Below are 17491 nucleotides of genomic sequence, written 5' to 3' on the forward strand. Positions count from 1 at the left end.
CGAATAATCACTTGGACCCGAATCTGAGTTGTTTCCAACCTTGACAACAAATAATGTTGCCCTCCGGAGCCTGCGGGCCAGGAGTTTGAAACGAGTTTGTAATTTGGCTTCCAGGCTCTCTTCTCATTCTCAACCGCTTAAATGTCCTTTTCTGCCTTTTAGCATGCAGGGGGCAGCTTTGGAGGCTGAATCACCGACCTGGTCTTTATTGATATCCGTCGTGAATAGTCTTTGCCAAATAAATAAAAAGACGAAAAGCCCACATCCTTCAAAACCACAATTGTTTTAACGGTGAAACTAAATAGACTGTCGGCTCATACTACCCCCATGATCATTAATAATCTAATTTTTTCTTCTCTCTCCAGCAACTTGAAGAGAAATGCTCAGTGTTTTCATCTACACACAGAGGCCCCATTCATCCGGCCCCTCAGTGCCTGGTCCTGGCGATGCCAAACTGCAGGTTAAGAGCCACAGGACAACCCAGCGCCTCCTCTTTTCCTAGGAAAGAACTCATTGGGCTTCCCTGGTGGCGCAGTGGTTGAGAGTCCGCCTGCCCATGCAGGAGACATGAATTTGTGCCCCGGTCCGGGAGGATCCCACGTGCCGTGGAGCGGCTGGGCCCGTGAGCCATGGCCGCTGAGCCTGTGCTCCTCAACGGGAGAGGCCACAACAGTGAGAGGCCCATGTACCGCACAAAAAAAAAAAAGAAAGAAAAAAAAAAAAGAACTCATTAACACTCGGCTCCTTGGCTCTGGGAAGTACATTGTCTCCTTAGCAGTTCCAAACATCATGTGCCCTGAGTAGGTAGTCATCTCCAGCTGGTGATGGAAAAGGAAAGAGACAGGAAGGCAGAACCACTGGCAAGACTCCCTAGAGATCAGGGTGGGACGGGAATTAGCATCATGGAGGTGAGCCACAAGTATGCAAAGGACAGGTGGGTGTGTCCAGCTAACATACCCTGTTAGGAGGAAGGGAAGTGTCATCACCCACACGCCCACCACACGCCTCCCGCTGAGCGAGCGGCTCTGCCTGTGAGCTCCTCCCATCCCCACAGCGACGCCATGGATGTCTGCATTAACATCCCCATTTTACAGATGGGGAAAATGAGGCTCAAAAGTGTTAAGAAACCTCTCCGACTGGTACATGGTAAAGCCAGGATTTTTCTGACTTCAAAACCAAAGCTCAAACGAGAGAAAGAAACGCAAGCCTTTACTTCTTCTAGGATGCAACGTGGCCTTGTCTGCAAGCGCTAGTCCTCACGGGTGCTTCTCCAACAGGTGGGTGGCTGCCGCCAGTGGTAACCTGACAGATATGCTGCCAGCATCCAAAGGCTGCCAGTGAGGTACTGGGAACAAAAAGACCCTCGCCAGACTCCTGAGTCCCTCATCCTTTATAAGAAATCACAGTGACAAAGCCACTCTTGGACAAGCCTTCCTGAGTATCAAAGAAATAGACAATAACAATGTGCTAAAAATAAAAGCTAAATCCAGGGAAGCAACTGCAGGTACAGAGTAGAGAGAGTACCTTGCTTTGTCCAATCCAGAAAATAGTTCTCATCGACATCCCTCAGGCTAAATCCAGGTCTGAGGGCTCCTCTCCTGTCATCTGATGCCCTGCTGTTCTCGATAGTTTGGCCTAGAGAGTGAGGACTACAGAGGGGCTTCTGTGGATTACAGAGGGGCTTCTGTGGCTTCCCGAGTTCTAGTTATGGTAAAGAGTGAGCAGGAGAAGGCAGGATGTGCCTGAGAGTGGCTGGGAGAGCGTCCATGGGAAAATCACACACTCGGTCTTGGAAATCTCCCCGCTGGGATTCTAAAGGTTGGGAAGCCTGCCTCACCCCACCGCCACAGTAATAGAGTTTGACATCCGTCAATTAGTAGCACTCCATAAATAAGTCAGCTTTTAATCATGCCAAAGAAGCCCGCCAAAGATCAACTATGGAAAAGAGCAGTTGAAAATGAGCACACTGAGATCAATACTATTTTAACAATCTAGGAAGCCGTGCTATTCAACATACAATGAATAAGCCAAAGTCGTCAGCACTCGCAAAGAACTTCAAAGGCACAATTGGTCCAATGGTGTGACTACAGCCATCTGTGTAGGTTAAGTTCCAAGGCTTCCTCATATTCATAAATGTAAATCTAAATCTTTAATCCATCTAGACCACGTCTGTGTCAGACACATTGATTCCTGAAATGTGAAAAGTAAGACGGGAAGACGAAAAAGCCCTTTCATCATCAGCGTGCCTAAAATAACAAACACAAGCACCGAAAGACTAGAAAAGTGTCAGCCAACTCAGGCTGCCTGGTGGGATTTTCTTTGTGCAAATGTGGATAGTAATATACATGTTTTAAAATCTTGATGGTAGTGTTTTCGTTTGTATAAATCAATGGAGTCCCCTGGGTAGCAGCACTGGGAGACATAGCAGGGTTAGGGTCAGGAACTGCGCAGCCAACTTCTAAAATTATCTTTCTCAAGACTATGTTTCAGAAAAGAAAGTGCCCTTGCATGCTACATGTTACAAGTGGCATGTGATTATAGGCTTGACAAGATTCCTTCCACATTAAATAATTTTACTGAAAACAATATGCTTTAGGACTCAACTGACTTTAAAAGTCATGAGTTCTTCCCCCCAGATGTTGTCTTCTACTCTTCTGTGAAATGAAAAACAGGGTCTCTGTGTTCTCGTCTCGTGTGTACAGACGCGGACTGAATGAGAAGATGCCCCTTTCTTATTCCTAATCCTGCCCGTGAAGTCGGCTACCCTCACTTTCTTCAATTTCTCACTCTGATAAGTGAGGATAAGCACAGATACTATGACCAGAGCTACGAAGATGATGAACAGAATTATGATGCTAAATTATTTGAAGTCTCTTTTAAAATGCATTGGTCTAATATTACCTTAAAGGTATCAAGTAGATTTCCTTATGCTCCAAGGATTTACCAAGTGCCTCCTACCCTAGGCCGTGGGGTCCCCGTGAGGCCCCTGTGTGAGCCGTCTCCACACAATCAACATGTAAACCATCAATACGAGAGAGAATGAAATGACTCACATGCTAAATACAGACGCAAATAATATGCCATTAAAGCATCAGAAAAGATGGGCTAGGACTGGAGAGAATCGGAGTTACATCTAATCTCTCGGAAAGAAACTAAAGCACTCTGTTTGCCTTTGATCGTAAGACCAATAACACAATCTTTCTCCTAAATCAGCTGGGATACAGACAGTTGATGCTCCTTCATAAAAGAGAGCTCTTTCGCAGCACAGTCTGCAGTTACACTCAACGCCCTCTCCCAGGAAACTCCTCCAAGGCCAGCCCTGCCCCTATGAGATGCTGCAGCTGCCAGCACGTGCTAGACAACATCACAGATGCTAATGAGGGAGACCTGCTGCACTTAAACCCTGAGCAGAGCAAGAGATTCAGGTTTTCATCTGTTATGGACTGAATATTTCTGCCCCCCCAAAATTCATATTTGAAATTTTAATCCCAGTATGTTGGTATTTGGATGTAGGATCTTTGGGAGGTAATTAGGTCATGAGGGTGCAGCCCTCTTGAGTGGGATTAGTGCCCTCATGAGACGCCACGAGAGAGCTAGCTTGCTCTTTTTTTGCCATGTGAGGACACAGTGAGAAGTCAGCTGTCTGCAGCCTGGAAGAGGGTCCTCATCAAAACCAGACCATGCTGACACCATGATCTTGGACTTCCAGCCTCCAGAACCATGAGGAACAAGTGGCTGTTGCTGATAAGACTCCCAGCCTGTGGTGTTTTGTTACAATGGCCTGAGCTAAACCATCATCTTAAATCTGTTGCTGTGAGATTGCACACAAGTTCATAACTTCTTAGCCTGTGTTTCCAGATCTGTAAGTAAGGGGTTGGACCAGGCCATGGTTCTCAGTGAAGTAGGATGGTTTTTATCGGCTGCCTCCCCTCCCCACTAGGATTACATCTGTGGAAAAGATACATTGCAGAGAGGAACAAGCAACACAGACAGAGGAAGATGAGTCAGGACAGCATCTAGACTTCGATGTGGAGGGGAGGGAAGGGAACTTTAAAAAGCACAAGCTCTTGCAGGACTTAAAGTTATGGCCTTCCTGAGTATAAAGATTCTACCAGACTAGTTGATAAGGGGTAACTTGACGATCAAAATCATGCATTTGTCCATTAACCAAACGTCACATCTCACATAACTGATAGACCCGGAAGCACAACCCCCCATTCACCAAAGTACACCCACCCCCCAAAGACAGGATGCTCAGGAAGAAGGGATCGTCAGGTTGAGGTGCCCCAGGGAACAGGGACCCCTACACGGAGCAGCTCAGAGAGAACAAATCACACATTCCTGCCCCGTACACACCAACAAACCAGCCCCAACACAGCAGAAGCAGCAACACAGAGAGGGCATGAGTGTGTGGTTCAGAAATCCCAGATCTAGTCCCAGTTCTGCCATTAAGTTATTGTGTGACCTTGGGCTGGTCACCAGCAAAATAAAAGTCTGGACCAGATCATCTCCAAGTTAACCTTCCAGCACAGAAAGTAACTGACTTACTTTTTACCGTGTTACATAAAAATTTCTCTGATCCTAGAATCCTTTCAGCATCTTTAAGGCCAGTATATACAACTCCATTTATGGGCTCAGTTTTTAAATTAGTGCATTCCCAGGCTTCCTAGGACAACTGCCCAGTACACAAGTCTGAGGTGCAGAATGGGTGAAGTTTCTTTTCTCTGGCTTTCTTTATGATTCCCTATGGCTAAACTCTGCCCTTGCCGCTGCCAAGTCTCTGCACTCCTGTCACTGAGGTTTGATCTGTAGTGTTCATAGGGCTCGTAACACTGTGACAGATGAAGAAATTAAACCTTTCGCCAAACTTGAACAGGCGTTTTGAATGGTAATTTTTATCTTCTGCCTTCCCAGATGCAGAAATGTCAACAGTTGAGAGATACTATGATGTTGGTAAAAAGTCATTACAAAAATGGCCTTGCTGCCCAAATGATCTCTTATTATCTTGCAAATGTATTACTTTTGCTGTATCAATTTTTTTTTAGTTTATTTCATGTTATGCTCCAGCTGCAAGGGAATTGAGAACATATTGTCCACATTTTCATTAAAAAAACTGTAACATTAACAGAAGAAATATTTCACCATAAAAATGAAAACTATGTGTAAATATTCATATAATTGAATTTATTCAATCAAGTTATTGAGTCAAGCCAATGGAAGGATGCTTTTTTTTGTAGTGAGAGCCAACAAGACAGGAGAAAATTTTCATCTCAGTGTTCAAATAAATAAATAGTAATATTGCTCATGGATATCAATTTTTTAAAATATGCATACAGAATATAATGGGTGTTGCTCTCAGGGAATGTACAATTCCTATGTACTGTTTACTAAGTATACTGGATAACAACAAAATTAAAACTAAGAAAGAGAAACACATATTTAATCAAGGAATATTTAAAAATCATTAAAATATGTTTTCATTCCATACCATGGCCAGTTAAGCAAGACAGGGGTAAAGAGTAAACAAAGAAAATATTATTGGAGTAATCAGCAGTAACAAGGAATGAACTATTGGTACACATATCAAGAGGATGATAATTATGCTGAGTAAAAGAAGCCAAACAAATAGTAAACATACTGCATATGCATGACTGCATAATATAAAATTCTAGCAGATCAGCATTTGCCTGGGGATGGGTGTGGAGGGTTGGGAGGGGCCAGGAGGGAGCAGGAGGGGTAGGATGGTGGGGTGACCAAGGGGCAGAGGAAAACTGTCCTGATGATGTACATATGTTCATTATCTTGATTTGGGGGGTGGTTTCATGTGTGTATCAAAACTAATCAAATTGTATACTTTAAATATGTGAGTTTATTATATATCAATTATACCTCAATAAAGCTATAAAAATTATTGAGTGGAGAGACAAAAATAGGGAAAAAATTTTAAAGATTAGGAGTAGTTATATTTTGAGGCGATTAAGATACCTGTTGGCTGAAAAGCTACAGAAAAAAATAGGCTACACTAGACCCATAAAAGACTACCAAAGAAAGATTTCTGATTGTTGCTATATTATATAGAGAGAACTTTTTTATTTCTTTAGGATTTTTCACAGAAATAGTTCTAACTACCCTCAGAGTCTCAATAACAATGACTAACCTTGAGCCATTTTATCCTCACCTAAGGAACCTAAGAGCTGGGTACTACCTACTATGATGAGAAGCTCACGTCCTTCACCAGCCCAGTGGTGGAGCTGGGATATGAACCCAGGTTGAGCTCCTGAAATTAAACTTCTCTCCCTCTGCTAGACAAACAGGATCCTGGACCAGTGCTGTGGGTCACAATTTGCTGATTCACACCTCTGATGGCTTAAAGAAACAGTGCATTAAACAGCTACATTTCTAAGTCTGAAGTCTAATCGTGGTAGCACAGAAAAGGTCAGTAATAAAGCGGTGGTGGAAGGCAGGGGAACTGCAGCAGGGGGAGCAGGAAAAATAATACCCAGAAATCAACAGATTTGGTTTGGGCCATGTCCTCAGTGATGAGTATAAGCTTGGGCAAGCCACTTTTCTTCCTGGAGTCTGTCTCCTGTTTAGTAAAATCAAGGGTTTGGACTAATCAATGTCTAAGACTCCTTCCAGCTTGGTGATTTTGCCAGTTCTCTTTGGGGTAATACACCTTGCATTTTGTAACCTGGGTCAAAACTTTTCCATGACACCAAACACATTTCCAGTACAAAGCTTCCTCCATCTCTTTAAGCACCCGCACGTAGCAAATCCCTTCACTATTTCCCAGAAGCATTCTGTTCCCAAAGGACAGCGCTAAGGGAAGGCCCAAGGAAAAGGAGGACGATCCCTCAATCAGAGCCCACCATGTTCCCCTGTACACACTAACAATCTTTTTCACTTCAAAAACACTAAAACATTGACTTGGGAGGTGTGGCCAAGATGGTGGTGTAGGAAGGCCCTGAGCTCACCTCCTCCCATGGACACACCAAAATTACAACTATTTACAGAGCAACTATTGATGAGAACAACCTAAAGACCAACAGAAAAGATTTTCCACTGCTAAAAATATAAAGAAGGAACCACGAGATGGGCACGGGATGGAGACGTGTTATAGTCAAGACCCATACCCCCAGGTGGGCCACCCACAAACTGGACGGTAACCACAATCTCCCCAAGGAGTGAGGGGTCCGAGCCCCACGTTGGGCTCCTCAGCCCAGGCGTCCTGCACTGGCAAGACGAGCTCCCAGAATGTCTGGCTTTGAAGGCCAGCAGGGCTTGTAGATGGGAGAACGAGAGGACTGTGGGAAATACAGTTCCACTCTTAAAAGGCACACAGGATCTCACATGCTCTGGGAACCAGGGCAGAAGCAGTAATTTGAAAGAAGCCTGAGCGAGACCCTCTTGGTGATGTTGGAAAGCCTCTGAGAAAGGCAGGAGGCAACTGGGACCCACCCCCCTCCCTGTCGGGGACATAGACACTGGCGGCAGCCATTCTGAGGGCTCTTTCTGCCACCTGGGCACTGGTGCTGGTGAGCACCATTTTGGAGCCCTCCCCCTAGCCTATTACTGCCAGGGGCTTGCCTGCCCACCAGTGGGCTGGCACCACGTCCAGCCCCACCACCCAGGCCATGCAGCCAGGGAGACCTGGCCCCACACACCAGCGAGCAACCAGCCACTGCACGAGGCAGGGCCCGGCAGCCAACGAGGCCAGAGGCAGCCTTGCTCACCAGCCACACCCAGAGAAGTTGGCCTCACCACAACAGAAGGGCCCACACAGCGAACACAGGGGCACCCCAGAGCACATAGCTCTGGTGAGGGCACTGTGCTGCTGGGCCCCACAGGACATCTCCTACATAAGGCCACTTCTCCAGCGGGGAAATGTGACCAACCTAAATAAAACATAGAAATAAATACAGAGAATTAGGGAAAATAAGGAAACAGAGGAATATGTTCCAAACAAAGGAACAAGACAAAACCTCAGAAAAAGAACTAAATGAAGTGGAGATAAACAATCCACCCAATAAAGAGGTCAAAGTAATGACCATAAGGATGCTCAATGAACTTGGGAAAAGAATGGATGAACACAGTGAGAAACTTAACACAGTTAAAAGATATAAAGAAAAACCAAACAGAGATGATGAATAAAGTAACTGAAATTTAAAATACATTAGAAGGACTCAACAGTAGATTAGGTGATACAAAGAAACAGATAAGTGATCTGGAAGACAAAGTAGTGCGAATCATTTAGCTGAACAGAAAAAATGAATTTTTAAAAATAAGGACAGTTTGGAATAAATTAGGAGTTTGGGATTAAAATATACACAGTACTATATGTAAAATAGATAACCAACAAGGACCTACTGTATAGAACAGGGAACTATACTCAATATCTTGTAATAACCTATAATGGAAGAGGATGTAAAAAAAGACTATATATATTTACATATTTATGAATAACCCAATCACTTTGCTGCACACCTGAAACTAACACATTGTAAATCAACAATATTTCAATAAAATAACTTTTAAAAAGAATCTAAATAAGTAAACAAATAAATAAATATGAGGACAGTTTAAGAGACCTCTGAGACAACTCAAGGATACTAACATTCACATTATACAGATCCCAGAAGAAGAGAGAGCAAGGGATGGAGAATTTATTTGAAGAAATAATAGGTGAAAAATTCACTAACTGAGAAAGGAAACAGACATCCAGGTCCAGGAAGCACAGAGAGTCCCAAACAAGATGAACCCAAAGAGGTCCACACCAGGACATATTGTAATTAAAACAGCAAAAATTAAAGATAAAGAGAGAATCCTAAAAGCAGCAAAAGAAAAGCAACTCATTATATAGAAGGGAACTCCCCTAAGACTATCTGACTTTTTAGGAGAAACTCTGCAGGCCACAAGGGAGAGGCACAATATATTCAAAATGATGACAAGAAAAAACAAACAACAACAAAAAACAAAAAAAATAAGAATAGTCTACCTGGCAAGGCTATCATTCAGTTTTGAGGGAGAAATAGAGAGTTATATGTAAAAACAAAAGCTTAAAATGTTCAGCACCACTAAACTGGCTTTACAGGAAATGCTAAACTTCTCCAAGCAGAAAAGAAAAGACCACAATTTGAAATCAGAAGAATGAAAATATCACAGTTAGACAAATGAAAATAGAAAACACACTGATCCAAAATCAGTGGGATGCAGCAGTTCTGAAAGGGAATATGAGCCTACCTCAGGGAACAAAAAAAAGATCTCCAATACACAACTCTACTTTACACCTAGGGGAACTAGAAAAAGAAGAAAAAACAAAACCCAAAGTTAGTAGAAGGAAAGAAATCATAAAGATCAGAGCAGAAATAAATGAAATAGAGACCAAAAAACACAATAAAAAAGATCAATGAAATTAAGAGCTGGTTCCTTGAAAAGATAAACAAAATTGATAAGCCTTTAGCCAGATTCATCAAGAAAAATAGGGAGAGAGCCCAAATCAATAAAAACAAATGAAAAAGGAGAAATTACAACTGACACCACAGCAATACAAAGGATCATAAGAGACTACTACAACAACTATGCAGCAATAAAATGGACAACCTAGAAGAAATGGACAAATTCTTAGAAAGTTACACTCTGCCAAGACTGAATCAAAAAGAAATAGAAAACATGAACAGACCAATTACCAGTAAGGAAATTAAATTAGTAATTTAAAAGACTCCCAATAAGCAAAAGTTTGGGACCAGATGGGTTCACAGATGAATTCTACCTTCTCAAACTATTCAAAAAAAACTGAATAGAAAGAATGCTTCCAAACTCATTCTATCAGGCCTGTATCACCCTGATACCAAAACCAGACAACAAAAGAGAAAATTACAGGCCAATATCACTGATGAACACAGATGCAAAAATTCTCAACTAAATATTAGTAACTCAAATTCACAATACACTAGAAGAATCATACACCATGATCAAGTAGAATTTATCTGAGGATACGAGGATGGTTGAATATCTGCAAATCAATCAATGTGACACACTACATTAACAAATTGAAGAATCAAAATCATATGATCATCTCAGTAGATAAAGAAAAAACTTTTGACAAAATTCAAATCCATTTATGATAAAAATGCTCAACAAAGTGGGTATAGAGGGAACATAACTCAACATAATAAAGGCCATATGTAAGCCCACAGCTAGCATCATATGCAATGGTGAAAAGCTGAAAGCACTTCCTCTAAGATCAGGAACAAAGATGCCAATTTTATTCAACACAGTGTTAGAAGTCCTAGTTACAGCAATCAGACAAGAAAAAGAAATAAAATGCATCCAAATTGGAAAGGAATGAGGAAAACTGTCACTGTTTGCAGATGGTATGATGCTATATATAGAAAATCTTAGAGATGTCACAAAAAAACTGTTAAAACTAATAAATGAGTTCAGTAAAGTTGCAGAATATAAAATTAATATACAGAAACCTGTTGCGTTTCTACACACTAACAACAAACTATCAGAAAGAGAAATTAAGAAAACAATCCCATTTACAACTGCATCAAAAAGAATAAAATACCTAGGAATAAGTCTAACCAAGGAGGTGAAAGACGCAGAAAACTATAAGACACTGATGAAAGAAACTGAAGATGACAGAAACAGATGGAAAGATGTACCATGCTCGTAGACTGGAAGAATTGTTAAAATGACCATACTACTCAAGGCATTGTTAAAATGACCTAACTACTCAAAGCAATCTACAGATTCAGTGCAATTCCTATCAAAATCCCAATGTCATTTTTAGCAAACTAGAATATTTTTCACAGAAATGACTTCAGACTATACTGCAAAGCTACAGCAATCAAAACAGTATGGTATGACACAGAAACAGACATGTACATCAATGGAACAGAATAGAGAGCCTAGACATAGACCCATACTTATATGCTCGATTAACCTAAGACAAGGGAGGGAAGACTATACAATGGGGGAAAGACAGCCTCTTCATTGAATGGTAGTGGGAAAACTGGACAGCTACATGCAAAAGAATCAAACTGGACTATTTTCTCACACAATGCACAAAAATAAATTCAAAGTGAATTAAAGACTTAAATGGAGGACCTGAAACAATAAAACTCCTAGAAGAAAACATAAGCAGTATGCTCTTTGACATCAGTCTTAGCAATATTTTTGATACGTCTTCTCAGGCAAGGGAAACAAAAGCAAAAATAAATGTGACTACAGAAAACTAAAAAGCTTCTGCACAGGAAAGAAAACAATCAACAAAGTGAAAAGGCAGCCTTCTTAATGGGAGAAGATATTTGCCAATGATATATCTGATAAGGGGTTAATATCCAAAATATACAAAGTACATACAACTCAACATCAAAACAAACAAACACTCGATTGAAATATGAGCAGAAGACCTGAATGGACATTTTTCCAAGAAGATGTACAGATGGCCAACAGACACATGAAAAGATGCTCAACATCACTAATGATCAGGGAAATGCAAATCAAAGCTGCAATGAGATACCACCTCATGCCTGTCAGAATAGCTATCATCAAAAAAGACCAGAAATAACAAGAAGATGTGGAGAAAAGGGAACCCTCCTACACTGTTGGAAGGAATGTAAATTGGTGCGGCCACCATGGAAATCAGTATGGAGGTTCCTTGAAAAAGTAGAAACCGAACTGCCATATAATCCAGCAATTTCACTTGTAGGTTTTTACACAAAGAAAATAAAAACAGTAATTCAAAAAGATGTATGCACCTTTATGTTCACTGCAGCACTATTTACAATAGCCAAGGCATGGAAGCAACGTAAGTGCCCATCAGTAGATGAATGGATCAAGGAGATGTGGTTTTATATATATATACACATATATATAAAACACAGAATACTACTCGACCACTAAAAAATGAAATCTTGCCATGTGCAACAACATGGATGGATATAGAGGGTATTATGCTGAACTAAATAAGTCAGAGAAAGACAAATACTACACGATTTCACTTATATGTGAAACCTAAAAAACAAAATAAACAAACAAAACAAAATGAAAACAGACTCTTAGATACACAGAACAAATGGGTGGTTGCCAGAGAGGAGAAGAGTGGGGGCTGGGTGAAATAAGTGAAGGGAATTAAGTGGTACAAACTTCCAGTTTTATCAGTTATATAATAAATAAGTCAGGGCATGTCATACACAGCATAAGGAAGACCATTTCATAATGCATGCAGATGTCGAATCATTATGTGGTACACCTCACCTGAAACCAACATCATGTTGTATGTCAACTATATTTCAATCAAAAAAATTAAAAATACATTTTTTTAAAGTTGGTTTGGGCTTTCAGGTAGTTAAAAAGGAGGCACCCCATTGCCTGCGGCTCATTCCATTTTCCCTGTAAAGCTTCCAACATCTGAGATGATCCAAAGTACTCAGCATGTTGTGGCCATGGGGCCAGGCTCCATTTATCTCCACTCCTGTTGGTTCTCTAAAGTGGCTATTTTCTCTTTACACTAAAAACTGATCATTTTCTCTTTTTAAATGATGAATTTTTAATACTCTTTGGAGAGACATAAAAAGTAAGGGCAACTAAATAAGGCAATTGTAAACCATTTCAGCATCTATAAAACTGCCTCCTTTGTCACAAAAGTAAAGAAGGAAAAGCCACTGGAAAAAAAATGGAACTGACAGGGAACCAGATATCCTAAAAACAACTTCTCTAAGAGTTTTCTTCTCCAAATTTGAGGGTTTTAGCTGCCTTGAAAATTATTTCTGGGAAAAGCGTATGTGGTATCAGTTATCAAGTGTGATAACTACTTTCATGATGCACTGGTGAGGCAAATGCTTAAAAATTAAGGTAAGCATAATGTCTATTTTTCTATAATTCGACCTGTATTTCTGCTCTACATTGTTATTCTGTAGTTCATACACTCTCTTTTCATAGATACTCTGTTCTATCTCAGAACATATAATTTATATTTTTATTTTTATTGACTGACTTAGCAATCATTATACTATCAATATAATGAACCAAAAATCAAAATATAGACCACCTCTTTCCCACATAAAACTGGAGATTCACAAAGTTTGCTTCCAACCTTTATCATTGCACAGGCATGGGTTTTACGTGGCTGTGTTCAGATGTGCACACTATTTTCTAGCTTTTTTGCTTGAATTCTCCATGCATCTACTTGGTCCTCATATCTGTCATTTTAAATGGAGAAATATTCCACGGTTTAATTAAGCCATCTTTCATCTAATTGTTTCCACCCGTTATAATTCAGTCAAGCATTTTTAAATAAATAAATATTCTTTTTCCTTTTTGAGCTGTTTCCTCAGGCTGTAATCTGAAAAGTGGGATTACCAGCTTACAGACCATCATCAGCTGGGTGACTTTTATTATAAGTTGCCAGGAGCTCTCCACAAGAAGCATTACCAATTTGCAATGTCACCAGAAAAATATGAGTCTAGCTTTTTCTTCACAGTCTCTTTAACACTGGGCTTTCTGGGTTTTATTTATTTTGGGGTGATTTCAAAAGATTAATGTAAAGTATTTTAGTTCTTTGAATCTGTCATATGTTTGTTTAATACTCTTACTGCCTTTTCTTAAAAATAGGTATTGATCATCTACTACATGCCAGGTGCTTTATGTGCCTTGTAACTCACTTAATACCCCTGACTGCCTCATAAAGTAGCCACTGTAAATTTCATTTTCACTTAAGAAAATGAGTCTCAAAAAGTTAAATAATGTGATTTGAAGGCTAATAGTTGATGTTGTCAGGATTCAAACTCACTATCTCCTTCCTGTGAATTCTCCATACACCATCCTGCCTTATAACCACAACCTTTAAACATCTTGCCAGCTTTTTTCCCCTCTTTTTTTTTTTTTTGGTTTATTTATCCTGTTTATTGAGGTATAAAACACACAAGTAAAGTGATTAAGTTGCCTTCATCTTAAAGGTACAGCCAATGCGTTTTTACATACATATACACAATACCGCACAGATAAAGACACAGAGTCTTTTATCAACTTAGGATCTTTTCTCTACTTTTTAAACACAGACAGGTATCGTGCTTCTCATTCTCCATAGGGCCTGGTACTGAAGCTATGCAAATAAGTGTTTAATAAACTCTCTTTAATCATAGAAGGTTGAAACCTAGAAGTGACCTCAGAGATTATGTGTCCCAACCTCCTAAACTTCCAGTGTGGAAACTGAAGCCCAGAAGGAAAGGACCTAATATTCAGAGCTATTTCTGCCTCACCACGCTGCCCACTCAGGCCTGGATGGCTGCTTGCCACTCCTTACACAGGAGACACAGTGAGGCTGACAGAAAAGGCAGGGTGCACAGCAGAGAGAGGGCCTAGACAAAGATTTTGTTTTGCTATTTTTATTTTAAATGAGTCTTTAAGTAACCAAAGGGTCAAATTACAGTAAGCTGACCTTACTGTAAAACACTATTTTTTTTTACATAGAAGTATCAACACTTGAAATCAAATTTGTTTGCCTGTCAGAGCAGCCTCCTTTGTTGGGTAGACACTTACTCCAATAATGCTCCATTGCTCATGACTTCTTTCGAACGCCCTTTTTACAAGAACTTTCAGAGCTAATGAGTCACTTTTACTTTTAAAGCTATAAAACTGGCAACAACAGAATAAAAACTGGATGTTGCCTTTCAAATCACTAGAAAGAGAACAAAAATATAATCCATATAACAAAAGCACAGAGAACAAGAAGCATATATGGTAAAAGAAAATTTTTTAATGACAAAAGATCAAATTTATCAAATATGACAATAAATGTGAATGGGTTAAACAGACCCCAACAAAGACAAGGATTCCCAGCATCCAATTACATGCTGTTTATAAGACAGACCTAAAACCAAATGACTCAGAAATCTAACATAAAAAGAAGGGCAAGATATTTCTAGAAAACACAAATGGAAGGAAGGTTTAGATAGCAATATTTATACTAAACAAGGCAGAGTTTGAGGCAAAAGAACATTTAACAAAACAGACTACATGAAAAATTTCAACTGTACTACTAATAAAAATTTTGCTTTTAAGAAGTAGTTTAGTTTATCAAATTGGTAAATATATTTTAGTTATAATAGTTTTATCATTGAGTGTACAGGCAAAGAGACACGTCCAGGAGCTACTATTAATAAGACAATAGGAAAATGGTCAATACAGTATGGATACATATGATGGAATAAAACGTAACCACTAAAAATCACCTTTTAAAAATTTAATGAATGGCAATGTACTCATCATGCAATACTAAATAAAAGAGACAAGATACAAGCAGTAGGATCTCTATTTGTCTTAAATAAAATATACATGAAAAAAATAATAATAAAATAAAATATACATGAGATATTTTTTAAATTAGAAAAAGTATACCAAAATAATACTCTGGTTAACTTAGGGTAGATCTTTAGTTACTTTTTACACTATTTTTCCCTATTAAAAAAAAAAAAAGAGGGCCTGAAGTCCAAGATAAATGAAAAGATAGCATGAGGGGACTTTGCTTCCTTAAATGAATTCAGGTGTCCAGACTTCCTGACACAGACAAACCCCGTCCCGGGGCACTGGCAAATGAGTTAAAGAAAAGACTTTTTGTATAGGATGAGAATTCTGAACCTCACAGCACCTTCAAGATCTAAAACCATGATGTTTAGTGCTTTCTTCCAAGGACTAACTAATTTTTAACTGGAATATAAACTATGTTAACTTTCTTTTCTATTCTAGGTCCTCCAAATGAACACAGAACAAGTAAACTAATAAATAAGTAAACAAAGCAGTAACACAGTTCGGTCACCCACTTTGTTCACAAATCTATCCTGCAAAGACAGATTTGCCTGCATTAGAAACAAGAATGTGCAAGTTCTCAAGGATGATTCTGAACAGAAGTTCCAAACGTATTTTAAGCAAAGGCAGTCTCCTGGGAGCAGCATCCTGGATATCTTCACTGAATTACTTTGCATTCATTTTGATGTACATATTTTACATGTTAGGGTATCTTAAAATAAAATGGTACTGATTTATGTTACCATGTCATTTATTTAACAGTTTCAAGGAAGAATAGATAAGCTTTTACAAGACGGACTCAATAAAATTCATTATATTCCTATATGCTTAAAATGAGATTTGTACTCAGTATCATGATTAGGAAATAATCAGATTCCAGGTCTTTTGAGAAGTTCTGTATCTTTGCACAATATACCCCCTCCCCCAAATTATAATACACCGGCTATCAGGTGTGGCAGTAAGGGCCACAGACCTGAAAGAATCCCGGCAATCACGGCGCCCAGTGTCCCCTTCTCCTGGAAACCACAGCCCAGGGAGGGGGATGACTCGGTCAAGTTCTTAGCTGGAGCTCTTTCCTAGTGTAGCCACATCTGTCATGACTTCAGAATTTTTCCTCCCTGCTGGATCTACATAATGGAATTATCACCACCACCCATTTTCGTCCACATTGAACTCTTTACCTCAAAAGGAGAAGAGAAATGTTTAATGGGGTGGAGAGCAGGTACTTGAACAGGTAAACCTCCCATTTCTCACTGATGCAACAGAAATGTCCTGAGGGCCCTCAAGAGTCCAGTTCTATGGTGGGGCTACAGCCCCTGCGCTCAGGGAGCTCACAGACCCTCTGCTTCACCACCACCCAAAATTCAGAAGGCTGTGGGGTCTGGAGGCGCATTGCAGGTGCCAGGGGAGCATCTAATCCGAGTAGGGGGCTCAGGCTCACACCTGAACCGCGACAGGCAGGTGGGAGGGAAGAGGAGAGAGGAAAACAGCATTAAACGTGGTCGGACGTGCAGATGCCTGGGGGCCCTGGAAGCAGGCAAGGGGGCAGAGAAGGCTGGGAGCCTCCCTACAGGAAGGAACCGTGTCCAAAAGGCCATGCAGCCACTAACAGAACTTAATTGAGAGATGGAAATGGTCAAACTTGTGTTTTAAAATGCTCACTGTAGGGCCGTGACGCAGCTGGGCTGGGGAGGTGAGGACCCCACGTGTGGAACATTCCAGAAGCCTCCAACATCACCCAGCCAAAAGGACTGGGGGCTAGGTGAGGGGGGCAGGTGCCATGGGGCAGGTCGAGGGGACATCCAGGCAGGCACTCGGGACAGATGATGGTTCTCCCGTCGGGTGAGGGAAAGGAGGAAGCTATTCAAACTTAACTTTCTTCTTTTTCAAAACACATGTTGGAATCATTTACACATTCATGTGTAACCACAACAAAATGGCCCTGTCCTCAGACTCTAAATTTCAAGGAATCCTGACTAAATTCTGGCAATAAAAAGGGAAGCAGGGGCCAGTGAGGTTACTTGAGAGACAAAGGAGAAACAGCACAGGCCGCTGACCAGTCACAGGACAACATAGTGGTTAGAGTGGCAGGCGAACTTGAGTTCAACTCCCAGGCTGGCCACTTGAAACCTAGGGCAAGTTTTCCTTATTAAATCTCAGTTTTCTCATTTTTAAAATG

The 17491-nt window shown here is 40.4% G+C and overlaps 1 protein-coding gene across 6 annotated transcripts in view; it reads right to left on the minus strand.

Annotated features, from left to right (window-relative positions):
* The window catches only part of CSGALNACT1 (chondroitin sulfate N-acetylgalactosaminyltransferase 1), a 328764-nt gene that overhangs the window by 182986 nt on the left and 128287 nt on the right, over positions 1-17491 (minus strand). The window lies entirely within an intron of this gene.

The sequence above is a fragment of the Mesoplodon bidens genome, assembly GCF_964165515.1.
Source record: "Mesoplodon bidens genome assembly, chromosome: 20".
In the NCBI taxonomy this organism is placed as follows: domain Eukaryota; kingdom Metazoa; phylum Chordata; class Mammalia; order Artiodactyla; family Ziphiidae; genus Mesoplodon; species Mesoplodon bidens.